Here is a 16,077-nt window from a genome sequence, read left to right as displayed (position 1 = left end):
AAAGGAAGGGCAGGTGGGCATTGTCTCTCTTATCTATAAGAGGCATGCACAGGTGGAGAGGCAACTTCCACTGGTATTCTGTCTCAGATTAAGAGCAACTGATATTAGGATCTGCAGTAACAGATAGTGAGGAAGATCTTTGGACACAGTACCTTTTCTACAGCCATGCATGGCTTGTGGTTGAACAGGAGCATCTTTCAATAACAAGGGCCTCAGGCACAAAGATGAGTTTGTAAAGTCCAATCAATTCTGTTTCTGAGAGTGCACAAAGTCCACTTGAGCAAACATCCTATTACAATCCCCTTTGTCAACAGTCCAGGTACAACTGCAGGGTTAAGCTACATATCGATAACTAATACACCTTACACAGGAAAAGTTAGCCTACTCATCATGGTGGTCAGATGATTTTCCCCTTTGATTGGTTCCTGCAGATTATGCCAGACATGCAGTTTTTACAATTTTAACTTGCTGACCTGCATGTTAATGTCCCAATCTTGCTGTAACTGCAATAAATACCCAGAACCCCTATACTTAGTCTCTCAGTTTTGATCTCATGTGAGGCTGACTGGTGAAAATCTTTATTCCAGATCTCATAATAAAGACCTCCATGTGTTTGCGTTGCAATAGGCTCCTTGTTGGTCTTTGGGGTCTCTGCGACGTGGACATAACATCTTATTGCATTGATCCAAAAACTGAGGACTCCCAACTAAAGGATTGAAAGGCTGGTGTTTAAGATGCACCATTGTTGTTTTTGGGTCAGTGGCTTGCCTGTCAGGTTTGAGTCTGCGTGCCTTGATTTTCAGATTTTTCTTGAGTATATGTGGAGGGAGATGGCTAAATTGAATGTGGAATACTGCTACATTAGATAAGCTGGAAAGTCATAGCACCAAAGTGCTTCAAAGATATTCCAGAGTCTGGTATAGTGGACGCTGTGCCTCTGGTCTTAATTTCTGGGAAGGTTAGAGCAGACTTGGAACCCTGCTAGAGGACTCACAGCTGCCAGCTTGTCTTCATTTTCTCCTCTGTCCAAGTGGAAGAATCTGCTGGGTAGCCTTTACCGCCCCCTTGTGGCTGTCTGTTATGAGTGTTGCACATTGTTATTCTGTGACTGAGATTAGAAATAATACTGTTTTCATTCCAATTGATTTCGTTACTTATCCCTCACCTTGGGTTAAATCCTTCTTACCAACAAAACTAAGACCCATTGACTAGTCCATGACAGAAAATTCAATCATGTTCTTCCTATCCTGTTTTATATGGTGGAAAGGACAAATATCTCATTACTTCCCTCTCGTTCTACCCTGGACCAAGTCCATAGGTGACTCTGTAGTTTTGGAGTTGTCATTAGATGGAGGGTTGTTCTTTATCTATTCCAACAGAGTTAGCATATCTTTCTTGGACCAGAGATCTTATCCTTTGGGGAGGCCATTTCCAGGTCTGTGGGGCAATCTGCTTCTCTATCCACCTTCCAGTTGTTTTAGCCACATCTTTGGTAGCACTCCCTTGGGAGCCCAAGGTTAAAGACACCTCACACAAGGGCAGCACAGCCTTTGAATTCTCCATTCCAGTGTATCCTTCCCTGCTCTGAGCAAGTGCCCTCTCCATTTTGTCCTGGCTCAGCCACAACTCCAAGTCCCTCATGGAGTGGCTGTGGCTCCTGTAATTGATATGGTTAAATCATTGGTTTTGGAGTTTTAGAACTTCCTCATTTATTATTGTGTCTGTTTCATAGTTGTTTTCAGTTCCCAGCATTTCAGAGCTACAGTCATCTGAAACAACCTCAGTTCAGGGCATGCCCTCATCAGAATGGCTGGTTGCTATGTCTGTGAGGGATAGTGTTGATGATTGATTAGGAAGGTTCTTCCACTGAGGGTGGCAATATCCCTAAGGAAGTGGTCCTGGGCTGGATGAGAGATCAGGCTGAGCATGAGACAGGGGTCAAGCAAAAGAGCAAGCCAGGAGACAGTGTGTGTCCATGTTTTTTGCCTTCAGTTTCTACTCTAAGCTCCCAAAATGATGGACTGTGATCTGACAGAACCATGTACAACAACCATTTATTACCTGAGATGCTTTTGCTCAGAGAATTCAATCACAGCAGCAGACTAGCAAGTTAGAACAACAAGAAAATAGTATCAAAGGTTTATTTTGCTGCTGGACAGAATCTAAGTTGTATATCATATTCTTGTGGATAAGAACAAATTTTGGGTAGAAAGACTTTTGGATTGGCTGGTATCTTTAACTCTCCACTGAGGTTCCTGCCTGACTGCAGGATGTGGCCTCTTCGGCATCTATATCTAACTGCTATACATCTCAGCTAAGATCAACCTTAGACTCCTTGGTACCTATTTATGGTCTCTGGCACATAATTGTACCCTAAATGTACCCCCTCCCCCAGGCAGCTGCAGATTTTGATTCATTTCTCCCTTCTGGCCATCTCTTGTTGCTCGTTCTCCCCAATTCCTCTTTTTTTATCTGCTCTCCCATCCAGTTCTCTCTCTTCCATCTGCCTCCTATGACTGCTTTATTCCCCCTTCTGAGTGAGATTCAACCATGTTCCTTTGGGCCTTTTTATATAGCTTCTTTGGGTCTATGCAGTGTAGTGTGGGTTTCCTGTGCTTTGTGGTTATTATATATTTGTAGGTGAGTACACACATGCATGTGCATGTGTACACATGTGCTTTTAGATCTGGGTTACCTCACTGAGATGATAGTATTTAGCTGTATGCATTTGCCTGCAAAATTCATGATGTCCTTGTACTTAATAGCTAAATAGTTTTTCCTTTTGTAAATGAACCACATTTTCTATATTCATATTTTGGGTGAGGGACATCTGGATTCTTTCCAGTTTCAAGGTTTTATACATAAAATGGCTATGAACTTAGTGGATTCCCTATTCTAGGTCACCTGCCTTCACAGAGATCTTCCTGTATCTTCTGTTTGTCCTTTCACAGGGGGTGGGCCCCTGGGTATCCATGATTGTGTATCAAGTCTCTAGTGGGTTAGGTGCATCCTCTCCACTGAAGCCAGACATGGCATCCCAGTTAAAGGAACAGATTCCAATGATATACAGCAGCTTTAGGGACAGCTCCTGCTACAGTAGTTGTAAGACCATCATGAAGACTGAGCTGCACATCTGCTACTTATGGGCCAGCATCTTTTGTCCAGCCTGTGTGTGTTATTTTTTTGTGGCTCAGCCTCTGCATGTCCCCAAGGATCAATGTTAGTTGAGTCTGTTGGTCTTCCTGGGAAGTTCCTATCCTCTTCAGGGCCTTCAATCCTTCCCCCAGCTCTTCCATTAAAGTTACCAAGCTGCATGCAATTTTTGACTGTGGATCTCCGCTTCTGCTTCAGTCAGCTGCTGAGTGGAGCCTCTCAATAGACAATTATGCAAGGCTCCTGTGTGGGAGCATCACAGAATATCCTTAATAATGTCATGGATTCAAGCTTGCCCATGTGTGTCTTCAATTGAATGAGTTTTCATTGGCCATTCCTTCAGTCTCTGCTCCAGCTTTATCCCTGCATTTGTTTTAGACAGGGAAAATTTTGTTCTGGGTGTCTCCAGTGTTGTGGTTGAATCTGATCCTTCAGCTTTCTTCTTATGCTCCCATACATTCCCCATTTGGTCTCTGTCCCTCAATCACATAAGATACTGTGCACACATTTGCTGTTCAATGCTATGCTATTTTTGCAAACCTGGTGGTTTTATATTTTTAACTTTATTCATTTTGTTTTTGGTTTTCTGGACCAAGTTTTTCAGTGAAGCCCTTCCTTTCCTGATTGTAGATAGGGAAACCACATAAGCCCCCTGACATGGTTTTGTTCAATAAGTACATGCTTTTGTGCTGCTCTTTGTCCACATACTTAATTTTGAAATTCAGCCTAATATATAGATTATATTCTATTTCTCTGGATGGCTTATGCTCCTGTCATCAATATTATCTGATGCTTCAGATTCATGAAATTGCAAGTGTATGATGTCCTGCCTAACTCTTATGTTTCTTGTGAAATTTTTGAATTAACAAGTGTATTATGGCTGGGTGTATGAATATGAATATCATGTGTGCCTCATCTTTACTGTTGTCAGAAGATACCCTCTGAACTCCTGATGATGAGGATATAGACAGGTGTTGGTCCACATGTGTATGCTAGAAATTGACCATCATTATGTGGAAGACCAGCAAGATCTTTCAACTCCTGAGCTATATCTCCTGAACTACATTCTTTATTTTTGGTCAACAAATACATTACTGCTAGGTGGTGGTGGTGCACATATTTAATCCCAGCACTTGGGAGGCAGAGGCAGGGGGACTTCTGAGTTTGAGGCTAGCCTGGTATACAGAGTGAGCTCCAGGAAAGCCAGGGCTACACAGAGAAACCCGTCTCAAAAAAAAAAACCCACAAAAACTAAAAACATATACATTATTAATATTTTCATCTGTCAATTTTTAACACTTTAAGCATGCATTCCCTTTTAGTAAAATTTTACTAAAATTAATTAAATTTTAGTAAAATTTAATTAATGTTGCTGTTTAAACCAATTCATTTTATGTTTATGTAAGATGAATACAAAACTGCAGTGAATGTATAAGTCTCTGTAGGAACTTCAGTAAAAAACTGTGATTTCATTCTATAATTTTTGCTTCCTGGTGTATTTTCGTAGCAGAATGAGGTTCTTAACATGTAACTTTTGCTGTCCTGAAACTTATTGTATGGACCGAGATGGCATCCAGCTCAATGACATACACCTGCCTGTACCTCTGTGATTAAAGACATGAGCAAATACACACAGCTTGCCCATCACTTTTATAGTTAGTAATTGTTCATACAGCTTTTCAGATGTGTGCTCAGTACAGTTGATCTGTTTCCCCCTGTATATCCCTTGCAATTGTGATTTGTGTTGCAAGGCTATATCCTATTCAAAGAAGATCAGAAGTGACATAGGTGAGCCTTATATTTCAAGTTCCTTCTAAACTGACATGGTGATTATTATAATTTATATGTCAGTAAATAAGTGGAGGAATCACCTGAATTATATGATTACATTGTCTGGGAAGCATACATTTACTTTGTAGTTATGTCAGTATCAGGATTTGTGTTGTACACATGTATGTGATATTTTAGGATGCAGTGACTGAGGATGATGTGCATGTGAACTTCACTGCAGAAGAGTGGAATTTGCTGGAACCTTACCAGAAGAATCTCTACAAAGATGTGATGCTAGAGACCTACTGGAACCTCACTGCTATAGGTAAGACTGTGAATTTTTTTTTTTTCAAAATAAGGGAAAGAAATGTTTCTTGGTTACTGATGATCATATCTTATTTCAATAGAGTATAAGTAATATTGAGTTGAATAAATCAGGTTCATTGCTGTGAAAATTCAGAGTAACTTGTATTTTGCCTAATACCAATACCACATTATTCATTTTCTGGTACTGTGTTGTAGGCTATAATTTGAAAGATCATCATATTGAAGAACAACATCAAAGTTCTAGAAGTCACAAGAGGTAATTTTAATGTTTAAGCTAATACAAATATGCCTGTGAGAAAATTTTAATTTGATCTGAAAGCTCTAAGGGAAAGCAAGTGTGTAAAATATCAGTTCTATTATTGTAGCTATGATCATAATATTCTTTCAAAAATATGTACTTCAATGGCAGTTACCTGAATTGTGTTTGCAAGGCACTTCTGTAAGAAAGAAAAGAAGGAAACAATGCCTTAAGAGATTCCTTTATTTAATTTGTATATCCATTAGAGCTATTTTGTGGAAGTACCAATTTGTATAGTCTCATAATATTTAGTTGTTGCACAATGAATAGTGATAAACATGTATCCATAATCTTCTAATAAGCAAATATCCCATGATAAAGTTGTTGAAATTCATATTCTTTAGTGAAAATTTTAAGTTTATTGCAAGGTCATCATACATCATACAGAAATCTCACATAGAAAAAGGATGTTAGAAATGTGAGCCATGTAATAAATGTTCCCACCATCACAGGTATTTTCAAAGACAGAAAACAACCCACAGTGAGCAAGTACAACCATGAACATCAAAATGATAAAACCTTAAGATCTGAGTGTTCTTTATTATTATACCAACTGCATAATTTATTCATATTGCTAAAATGATTGATCAGGTAATGAATGTGGTAAAGTTTTCACATGTACCCATTATTGTTGCAGGCATGAAAGATGTCATACTGGAGAGAAACCTTTTGAATGTAATCAATGTGGTAAAGCCTTTTCATGTCACAGTCATCTCCAAAGACATAAAAGAACACATACTGGAGAGAAACCTTATGAATGTAACCAATGTGGTAAAGCCTTTGCAAGACCCCATCATCTCCAATACCATAAAAGAACACATACTGGAGAGAAGCCTTATGAATGTAATCAATGTGGTAAATCCTTTTCATGTCACAGTAATCTCCAAAGACATAAAAGAACACATACTGGAGAGAAACCTCATGAATGTAATCAATGTGGTAAAGCCTTTTCATGTCACAGTGGTCTCCAAAATCATAAAAGAACACATACTGGAGGGAAACCTTATGAATGCAATCAATGTGGTAAAGCCTTTTCATGTCACAGTGGTCTCCAAAAACATGAAAGAACACATACTGGAGAGAAACCTTATGAATGTAATCAATGTGGTAAATCCTTTTCATGTCATAGTCATCTCCAAAGACATAAAAGAACACATACTGGAGAGAAACCTTATAAATGTAACCACTGTGGTAAAGCCTTTTCATGTCAAAGTAGTCTCCGATATCATAAAAGAACACATACTGGAGAAAAACCTTATGAATGTAATCAGTGTGGTAAAGCCTTTTCTCGTCACAGTTTTCTTCGATACCATAAAAGAACACATACTGGAGAAAAAACCTTATGAATGTAATCAATGTGGTAAAGCCTTTTCATGGCACTGTCATCTCCAAAGACATAAAAGAACACATACTGGAGAAAAACCTTATGAATGTAATCACTGTGGTAAAGTTTTTTCATGTCTCAGTCATCTCCAAAGACATAAAAGAACACATACTGGGAGAAACCTTATGAATGTAATCAATGTGGTAAAGCCTTTTTATGGCACTGTCATCTCCAAAGACATAAAAGAACACATACTGGAGAGAAACCTTATGAATGTAATCAATGTGGTAAAGCCTTTTCATGTCACAGTCATCGCCAATCTCATGAAAGAATACACACTGGAGAGAAACCTCATGAATGTAGCAAATGTGGTAAAGCCTTTTCATGTCACAGTAGTCTCCAAAGACATAAAAGAACACATACTGGAGAGAAACCTTATGAATATTGTCATTGTGGTAAAGGCTTTACACAACAAGGTCATCTCCAATATCATAAAAGAACCCATACCAGAGATAAACTTTAGTTATATAATCAATGTGTAAAAAATCTATTTATAAGTGAAAAGTCTCCAGAGACATAAATGATCACATACTGGAGAGAAACTGTATGAATGTAATTAATATGGTAAAAGCCTTTTTGACAATGTTTTTGTTTCTAAAACCATAAAAGGATGCATATTAGAAAAAAACATATGAATGTAATTATTGTGGTAAAATCCTTTCCATAAAGATTGTCACCCAAAACATAAAAGAACACATATTGGACAGAACTCTGAAGGTAATCATTGTGGTAAAATCTTTTGTATGTTCCATTAGTCTCGAAGACATAAAAGATTCCATATTGAAAGAAACCTCATGAATGTAACCAATGTGCTAAAGACTTTACAACTTTACTGTAGAGGACTGCTCTGTCAAATGTTGGAACCCTTAGTGCCACAAGCTTGGGGGCCAAAATTGTTAGAGCCTGAACTGTCCCAAGCTTGGGGGCTAAATTGTTCTGGCTCATACTGCTGCTCCAGTCTGTGGGTCAGGGTTCAGCAAGAGAGAGTGAGGATGGACGTGAAGAATGGAGAACAGACAGAGTTGATTCAGTCCCATTTATTCTTATGTCTCCCTCTCCTCCCGTCTCTCTTCTCTCTTTTCAAGTCTGAAGTCCCAAGTCCCTAATCGCAAGTCTCAAAATCCCAAGTACTTTCTTCTGTCTGCCTCTCACTTTTTATACCACTCTTAAATCTCACATCTTAAGTCACACCGTTAAGTCTTACACACCCAAGGGAAAATCCTAGGTATCTAAAACAAGATGTTATCAGAGTATGCTTAACTTTAGTAGGCTGTTGAAAACAAGTCTCTTGTCAGGGTATATATATGCCCTGATTTGGCTGTAAGGATGATTCCACCTTCTGGTGGCTCTCCACAGGTCCCCCATTTTAAATTGTTTTTCAAAAGGGAAGGCTGGGAAAACTTATGGAAACCATGCATTCCTTAGTTTGCCCTTCCCCTGGCCTGAGCAGGCCACAATAAACCATGTTTTCCACAATAGACCAAACTGTAGGTCATGGGATGCATTGCATTGCTGGCCTTGGGGCCCTGCAGTCTACTACAGGAGCTAAGGAGAATGGACTGCCTGCTGAGCTTGCCTTGACACCTTCAGGCTACTATCTCCTTACCCAGCCCCTGGGCTGAACCAAGAAGAGACTCTGGGGGTGGGGCTTACCCTTTATATGTGAAAGCAAAATATTAAACTTTGGGCCTTGATCAGAATACATTGTCTTGGCCCCATGCTTTTCTTGTTCTCCATTCCCCTCTGATTCACAGCCTTCCTCTCAGGTAAACTCAGTGTCCCATAGCTGCAGGCAGCTAGACCTTTGGTCAGAACAAAGGACCCCAGCCTCCCTTTCCTGTCTTTGGATACTCAACAGCCATTGGTTGAGCTCCTGTCTTAGGATGGTAAGGCCTCCCCTTTTAGGGGCAAGGGTCTTGAAGTGTTCTCTTACCCGTCATTGACTATCCAGATTAGTGTATAAGTTAGGGGTTAATCTTCATTAGTCTTGATGACAGAGGTTTTATAATCCCCAACTTCCAGCCTGTAATAATGGATGTGTATGGGTTTCATTTGAATAGCATCTATCTGTTGTCATACAAAAGCCTTCAGTTTGTTGAACAGCATGGACCCGAGAGACAATCAACTTAACAATGCCTGAATAGTCAGCATAGCAGCAACACTTTTTTTTTTAAGGGCAACATATAACTCTCTCTGTCCGAGGAGTAAAAAGTATAAGCCTCTTCTATTCTGTTTACAAATGTGTTATAGCAGAATCTAAATCTATAGAATGCAGAACTGTTCATAGTTTTTGATCTTAACAAGTAAGAAAATCCCTGTTCCTGCTCCTGTCAATCTCAACCCCCCAAAACAACTATAGTAACTGTGGTAGTGGGTTTTCTCCTGGGGTAGCATGGCCTCCTGTATTGATATGATTAGCTCACTGGTTTTGGGTTGTTACAACTTCTTCATTAATTATTGTGTCTGGGTCATAGTTGTCTTAAGTTCTCAAAATTTTAGAGCTTCAGTCATCTGAAGGAGCCTCAGTCAATGGCATGCCCTCATCAGAATGGCTGGTTGCTACATCTTTGAGAGATAGTGTTGATGATTCATTAGGGTGGGGTGGTGGTGCAGTTGAAGCAATGAGAAGCAGCTGGGTGCTTGATCGAGCATGAGCTTGGAACCCTGGACCATTATTGGATGGCAGGAGTTCTGCTCTGATCCTGGGCCCTGGTTCTTTTCATTTAGCTTCAGCCTTCTCCACAGCCTCTCATACAGAGAGGTTTACTACCATCAGTCATGAGGAACAGGCCTCAGGCCCTAGAGAGATTTACATACTCATGAGGCACCTGAAGGCCAGAGGGTGGAGCCAATTAATCATTGCTCCCCAGCCCCTCCCCCGTCCCCTCCCTATTTAACTAAGTTCTGCCCTGAGTTTTCGGGGGGGGGGGTGCATCCAGATCCAAAAACCATCCACTATGACATTAAAGCCTGTAAAAACCCATGGACTTTCTTGTGTCATTGGGACTGCAGCCATGAGAAAACCTGGAAGAGGCCTTTAATGAACCACAGCTGTGGCACTTAATTTCACCCTGGAGCAACCCTCTCAGCATTTCCAAGCTACAAATACCTACAGATTAGGAAGTCTCTTTCACTGAGGCTGGCAATATCCCTAAGCAAGTGGTCCTGGGCTGGATGAGAGAGCAGGCTGAGCATGAGACAGTGACCAAGCAAGAGAGCAAGCCAGGAGACAGTGTTTGTCCATGCTTTTTGCCTACAGTTTCTAATCTAAGTTCCCAAAATGATGGACTGTGATCTGATAGAACCATGTACCACAAGCACTTATTACCTGAGATGGTTTTGCTTAGAGGATTCAATCACAGCATCAGAGTAGCAAGTTAGAACAACAACAAAATAGTATGAAAGGGTTATTTTGCTGCTGGACAGAGTCTATGTTGTAGATTGTATTCTTTGTAGACAGGACAAATTTTGGGTAGAAAGGTTTTAGGATTGGTTGGTGTCTTTGACTCTCCACTGGGGGTCCTGCCTGACTGCAGGATGTGGCCTCTTCAGTGTCCATATCTAACTGCTATGCATCTTAGCTAAGATCAACCACATAGACTCATTGGTGTCCTCCTATTCGTGGTCTCTGGCACATCCTAAATACAACCCCTTCTCCCAGCCAGCTGAAGATTTTGATTCATTTTCCCCCTTTGGCCCTCTCTTGTCGCTTACCACATCTGTTCCTATTAGTTATAGAGAGGTGAGCTCGCCTTCCAAGAACTACAACAAACCTTCAGTCTTCCCAGTGGTCAACTTGGGCATCTAAGGCCCTTAACCCAACAAGATAAGAAAGCAATAACAGAAGGCTGAAGAGATGGCTCAGTGGTTAAGAGCACTGGCTACTCTTCCAGAGGTCCTGAGTTCAATTCCCAGCCACCACATGGTGGCTCACAACCATCTTTAATTTGAACTGATGCCCTCTTCTGGTGTGTCTGAAGACAGATACATGGTACTCATATATATTAAATTAATTAATTAATTAATAAAAAGCAGTTTGGATAACATTTAAAAAAAAGAAAGCAATAACAGTGTTAGAAAGGCTGATTAATCACCACGGGGAAGTTAAATTGCTTCTCCAAATGGAGTTACAAAGGCTTATGTCTAGACTGCAGAATCTCTAGTGGTGGTTCTCAACCTTCCTGATGCTGGGATCCTTGAATACATTTTCTATATTATGGAGACACCCAAAGCATAAAATGAATTATATTGCTGCTTCCTAATTGTAATATTGCAATTGTGATGAACAGTAATATGAATATTTGATTTGCAGTTGGTCACAGGCAACACTTGAGAAAAGGTTCTTAGATTCCCACAGGGGTTGTGACCCACAAGTTGAGAACTTGCATTTTATGGTATCTCTTGATGATTAAAAGCAATTAAACGTCTTGTAATTTAGATCAATGGAAGCCTACAACAGCCTTCTCCAGACAGGGTTACAAAGGTCACAGAACCATCAGAAATGAATGTATGAATCACTCCTCCTGCTGAGGTTATTACCAAGGTTGGAGAAAATACTGAATGGGTAGTGGGGGAAGGTCATTATAAATATAAACAAAGGCCACATGACTAATTGCACAAATGAGGATTATAACTGATGTGAGTGTTCCAGTCATCTTTTGTTAATGTTGTATTTCTACAGACAGTTGTGATTTCTTTCTTCAATTTTAGAAATTAATTAAGAGAATATCAATGGTTATCATACTTGATGTTGCTACACTGAAAAATGTTCCCACAATGCATTATAACATTTTTATGTGTCTGTGCTTGTACAAGGGGTAGTTCAATCATTTTAGGCATAATTGTAACTTGGTGCAATACATAATGCTGAAATTGTGTTCTTTTTTGCTGAAATTGTAACATTTAGGCATTATTATGACTTTTTTCTCAATTTAGAAATTAACCATGACATAAGAAGATATGATTGTGTGTAAAGTTGACATGGGGCAGAGTTGAGATTGCTGTCTTAATGGTTAACTCTATTATATCTGGAATTAACTAAAACCCCAAAAGTGACTTTAATCTGAGTCTTGAAAAAAAAGGAGAAGGGGGCATGGGATAGGGGTTTTCTGGGGGTGGGGTGGGGGAAATGGGGAAAGGGGTGGCATCAGAAATGTAAATAAAATATCCAATAAAAAATAAAGTAAAAAAAAGAGAAAGGATCTTCTACAGGTGTGCTGTGGCTACATCAGCACTCTGTGACGTTAGTATCTGGAGAAGACGGGGACATCAAATGAGGAACTGGACTGAGTGAGGACAGTACCTGTGGAACAGAAGGTGGCTATCATCTGTGCAGCCATCTTGAGCCGTATACCCTGAGAAGAGACTTGATTACAACAGCCTACAGCAGCTGGGCACACTCTGATAACATTTTGTTTTTCCCACATAGCTTGTTTTGCTGTTCAGTGCCCCCAGCTGCAAGGCCATGTGATATCCACGCCTGCAAGCCATGTGGTATCCATGCCTAGAAAACCTATGAGCCACGTGGTATCCATGCCTGCAAGACTCACATGGTATCCATGCCTACAGGACTCACGTGGTATCCATACCAGCAAGACTCACGTGGTGTCCATGCCTGCAAGGCACGTGGCAAAGCGTGTAAATACCCAGTATCTCCTTGCAATAGATGAGACAATAAAAGAGACTAGAGACTTGAACACACACCTTGCCTTGTCTCTGTTCTTTGCATCTCTTGCCCCACCATCCCCACTCTCTCTCTTGCTAGACCCTGACCTGCCGACCAGAGCAGCAGCTTGGTCTGGGACACAGTGGCCCCCAAGCTGGGCAGTGTGGTCCTCAACATAGTGGCTCCCAAGCAGGGGGCAGTGTGGGTCTCAACAAGAACAGAGAAAGCATCTGTGTGTGATTGGACCTTTCTAGTGAGTAGGCAAGGCCAGAGTATTAAGAAGAAAAGCACGTACAGACATGAAGAAAATCATATAAACCTCTCCAGGGTGGCCAGACGGTAGCCATTTCTGTGGCCTCTGCTTGTCACATGACCACATGGTAGTTCTAAGGAATTTGTTTGTTGATATAGTCAGAGTAGAGAAAACATATATTATTATTATATTATCATTATATTATTATTATATTTTATAGTATTTATGTTTAATAATATTATATATTATATTATTATATTATATTATCATAGAATTGTTATATTATTATATTTTATATTTGTAATGCTTAATAATATATTATATAATATAATTTATTATTTTATCATATTATAATATTATTATATTATAGTATATTTTATAATATTTAAAATATTTAATAATATAATATTATTATTTTATAAAAAACTTGATTTGTGGGGAAGGCTTCAGTTAAATGTGATCCTAGACAAAATGCCTCAAACACGTCTTGCTTCCAAACAGATGAGTCCCGTATGCTATGCAGGAATGTGAGGCAAACACTGGTTTTGATGACCGGTGCCTTGGCCAGGTAAAGAAACCACGGACACCAGGACATCCTGCTATTCTGTTTCCTCCTTGTTTTGCTTTTGGGTTTTTCTTGGTGTGTGTGTGTGTGGGGGGGTTTCTTTCTCTTTTCTTTTTTCTTTTCTTTTCTTTTTTTTTTTTGGATATAGTTTCACTTGTAGCCCAAGCTGGCCTGAGACTCTTAGCAGTCCTCCTGCCTCAGCTTCCCAAGTGCAGGTATGAGACATTGTACCCAGCTTTACAGCACAGTTTTTAAAGCAGTTTTTTGGCTGACTTGTTTTCCCACAGTGCTGAATTGGTTTGCAAAGGCGCCAGGAAATGGCTGTAGGAGAAAGAAGAAAACGTTTGTGAGGGTCTTCCCAAAGGCATCTGTGCTAAGAACAAACTCCAGAAATGCCTTTTCTTGCTTTGAACATGGCCTCTACACAGCATTAGCTTTCTTAGTAAAAAGAAAAGGACAGCTGCATGGATATTGGAAAAACTATGATTTATGGGTGATGTGCTCCCTGAGGTCTGGGAGGTATGGCTATGGGGGTGTCACCAGCCATGGGTGTGTGAGAGGAGCAATATTGATACATAGGAAGGGACTTTTGATGCTAAAGTCAGAGAAGAATGTGGTTCGCAGGCACCCTAAAATAAAGCTTACCTAGTGTTATGGAAGCTAGGTGAAGGTTTTTACTGAGTTCAAGCCAGGGCCCATTCTAGTGGTGTCTCATTTCTCCAAGTAGAGTCTGCGCATCCTAAAGAAATACACACACACACACACACACAGACGCCCAAGTTAAAATTTTTATATAATTTCTTATATAATTTCTTTTTTTGGTTTTTCGAGACAGGGTTTCTCTGTGTAGCCCTGGCTGTCCTGGAACTCACTCTGAAGACCAGGCTGGCCTCGAACTCAGAAATCCCCCTGCCTCTGCCTCCCAAGTTCTGGGATTAAAGGTATGTGCCACCACTGCCCAGTTAGACATATTTATATATATATATTACAGACATGTTTATATATATTACAGACATATTTATATATACTATAGACATATTTATATGTATTGCAGACATATTTGAATACTTGTTTATTTATTTTTTATTTACTTATTTATTTATTTATTTTTGTTTTTTTGAGACAGGGTTTCTCTGTGTAGCCCTGGCTGTCCTGGAACTGACTCTGTAGACCAGGCTGGGCTCGAACTCAGAAATCCACCTGCCTCTGCCTCCCAAGTGCTTGGATTAAAGGCGTGCGCCACCACCGCCTGGCTGAATATTTGTTTATTATACATATATTTATATGTTACAGACATATTTATATATATATCATAGACATACATATTTATATATGTTATAGACATATTTATATATATTAGACATATTTGAATATTTTTTATTATACACATATTTATATATATTACAGACATATGTATATATGTTATAGAGATATTTATATATATTATAGACATATACTATAGACATATTTATATATATTATAGACATATTTTTATATATTACAGACATATTTATAGATAATAAAGATGTATTTATATATATATTATAGACATATTTATATATATTACAGACATATTTATATATGAATGCCGTTTCTCTCCAGGATGTTTTGTTCTACATTCATCAATGATGGTGTTATGAAAGGGGTTTTATCTCATTGATTAATTCATGAGATGCGGAGTCAGTATGTGTTGTTATGCATTCATGCATGTGTATAATAAACAGATATTCAAATATGTTCCCATGATAGAGTGGTGAAACTTCAATCAGAGTTGAGAAACCACACAGTAATTCTATCAGAAAACGTTTAGTGTGGAGAATTATTAACCTGAAGTGTGTAAGTGAGTAGCAGGAAATAAAAAGAACCCCATGAAGTCCATTTATGGTATAAGGAATGGCTGCCGCCTCCCTCTAGGATGAGAAAGGAATGTCAAGGGGAAGCCTCGTAATACCATAGCGAAGATTGTGCAGGTACAATAGGAGCAGGAAGTAACCCTGTTGTCTCCTTCATGATATGTAGTAGAGAACAAATAAATAAATAAATAAATGAAATAAATAAATAAATGAAATTAATTAAATAAAATGAATAAAAGAAATGAATAAACAAAGAAATAAAAATAACATTTATTTAACTTGCAGATGCAAGATATAATCGAGCAGTGAGGTGCTGTCAGGCAGAGTGGAAATGCTCAAAGTCTTTACATCGATTTTCACGAGGGTAAAAAACATGAATGTGACACTGAGGGGAAATAGACAGTGCATGGCTCCATGGCACACTGACCCATTTTACAGACACTGGTACCAAAGGAGTGAGTCACACAGACATTTCTAGGACGAGTCTCCCTTTAAACATTTAATTGGGTTTGTTTTGTTTTTTTCTTAACTTTGTTAAGTTTGGTCTTACTTTATAGGAATATATATATTATATATATTTATAGTATAATATATATATTATATATATATTGGAATATGTATATTCCAGTAAAGTAAGACCAAACTTATATATATATATATATATATATATATATATATATATATATATATATAAATATAATATATATTTATAACATAAATATATAATATATTATATATTAATACATATTAATATAATATATTATATAATACATAATATGTATAATATATACATATTAATATATTATATG

At 38.7% G+C, this 16,077-nt stretch overlaps 1 pseudogene; it reads left to right on the top strand.

The window, feature by feature from the left end:
- The window catches only part of LOC143433992 (uncharacterized), a 137,814-nt pseudogene that overhangs the window by 96,216 nt on the left and 25,521 nt on the right, over positions 1-16,077 (top strand).

Source organism: Arvicanthis niloticus (genome assembly GCF_011762505.2).
Source record: "Arvicanthis niloticus isolate mArvNil1 chromosome Y unlocalized genomic scaffold, mArvNil1.pat.X SUPER_Y_unloc_2, whole genome shotgun sequence".
Taxonomy (NCBI): Eukaryota; Metazoa; Chordata; class Mammalia; order Rodentia; family Muridae; genus Arvicanthis; species Arvicanthis niloticus.
Note: the sequence above shows the minus strand (reverse complement) of the source record. Positions and strands in the feature narration are given on the sequence as shown.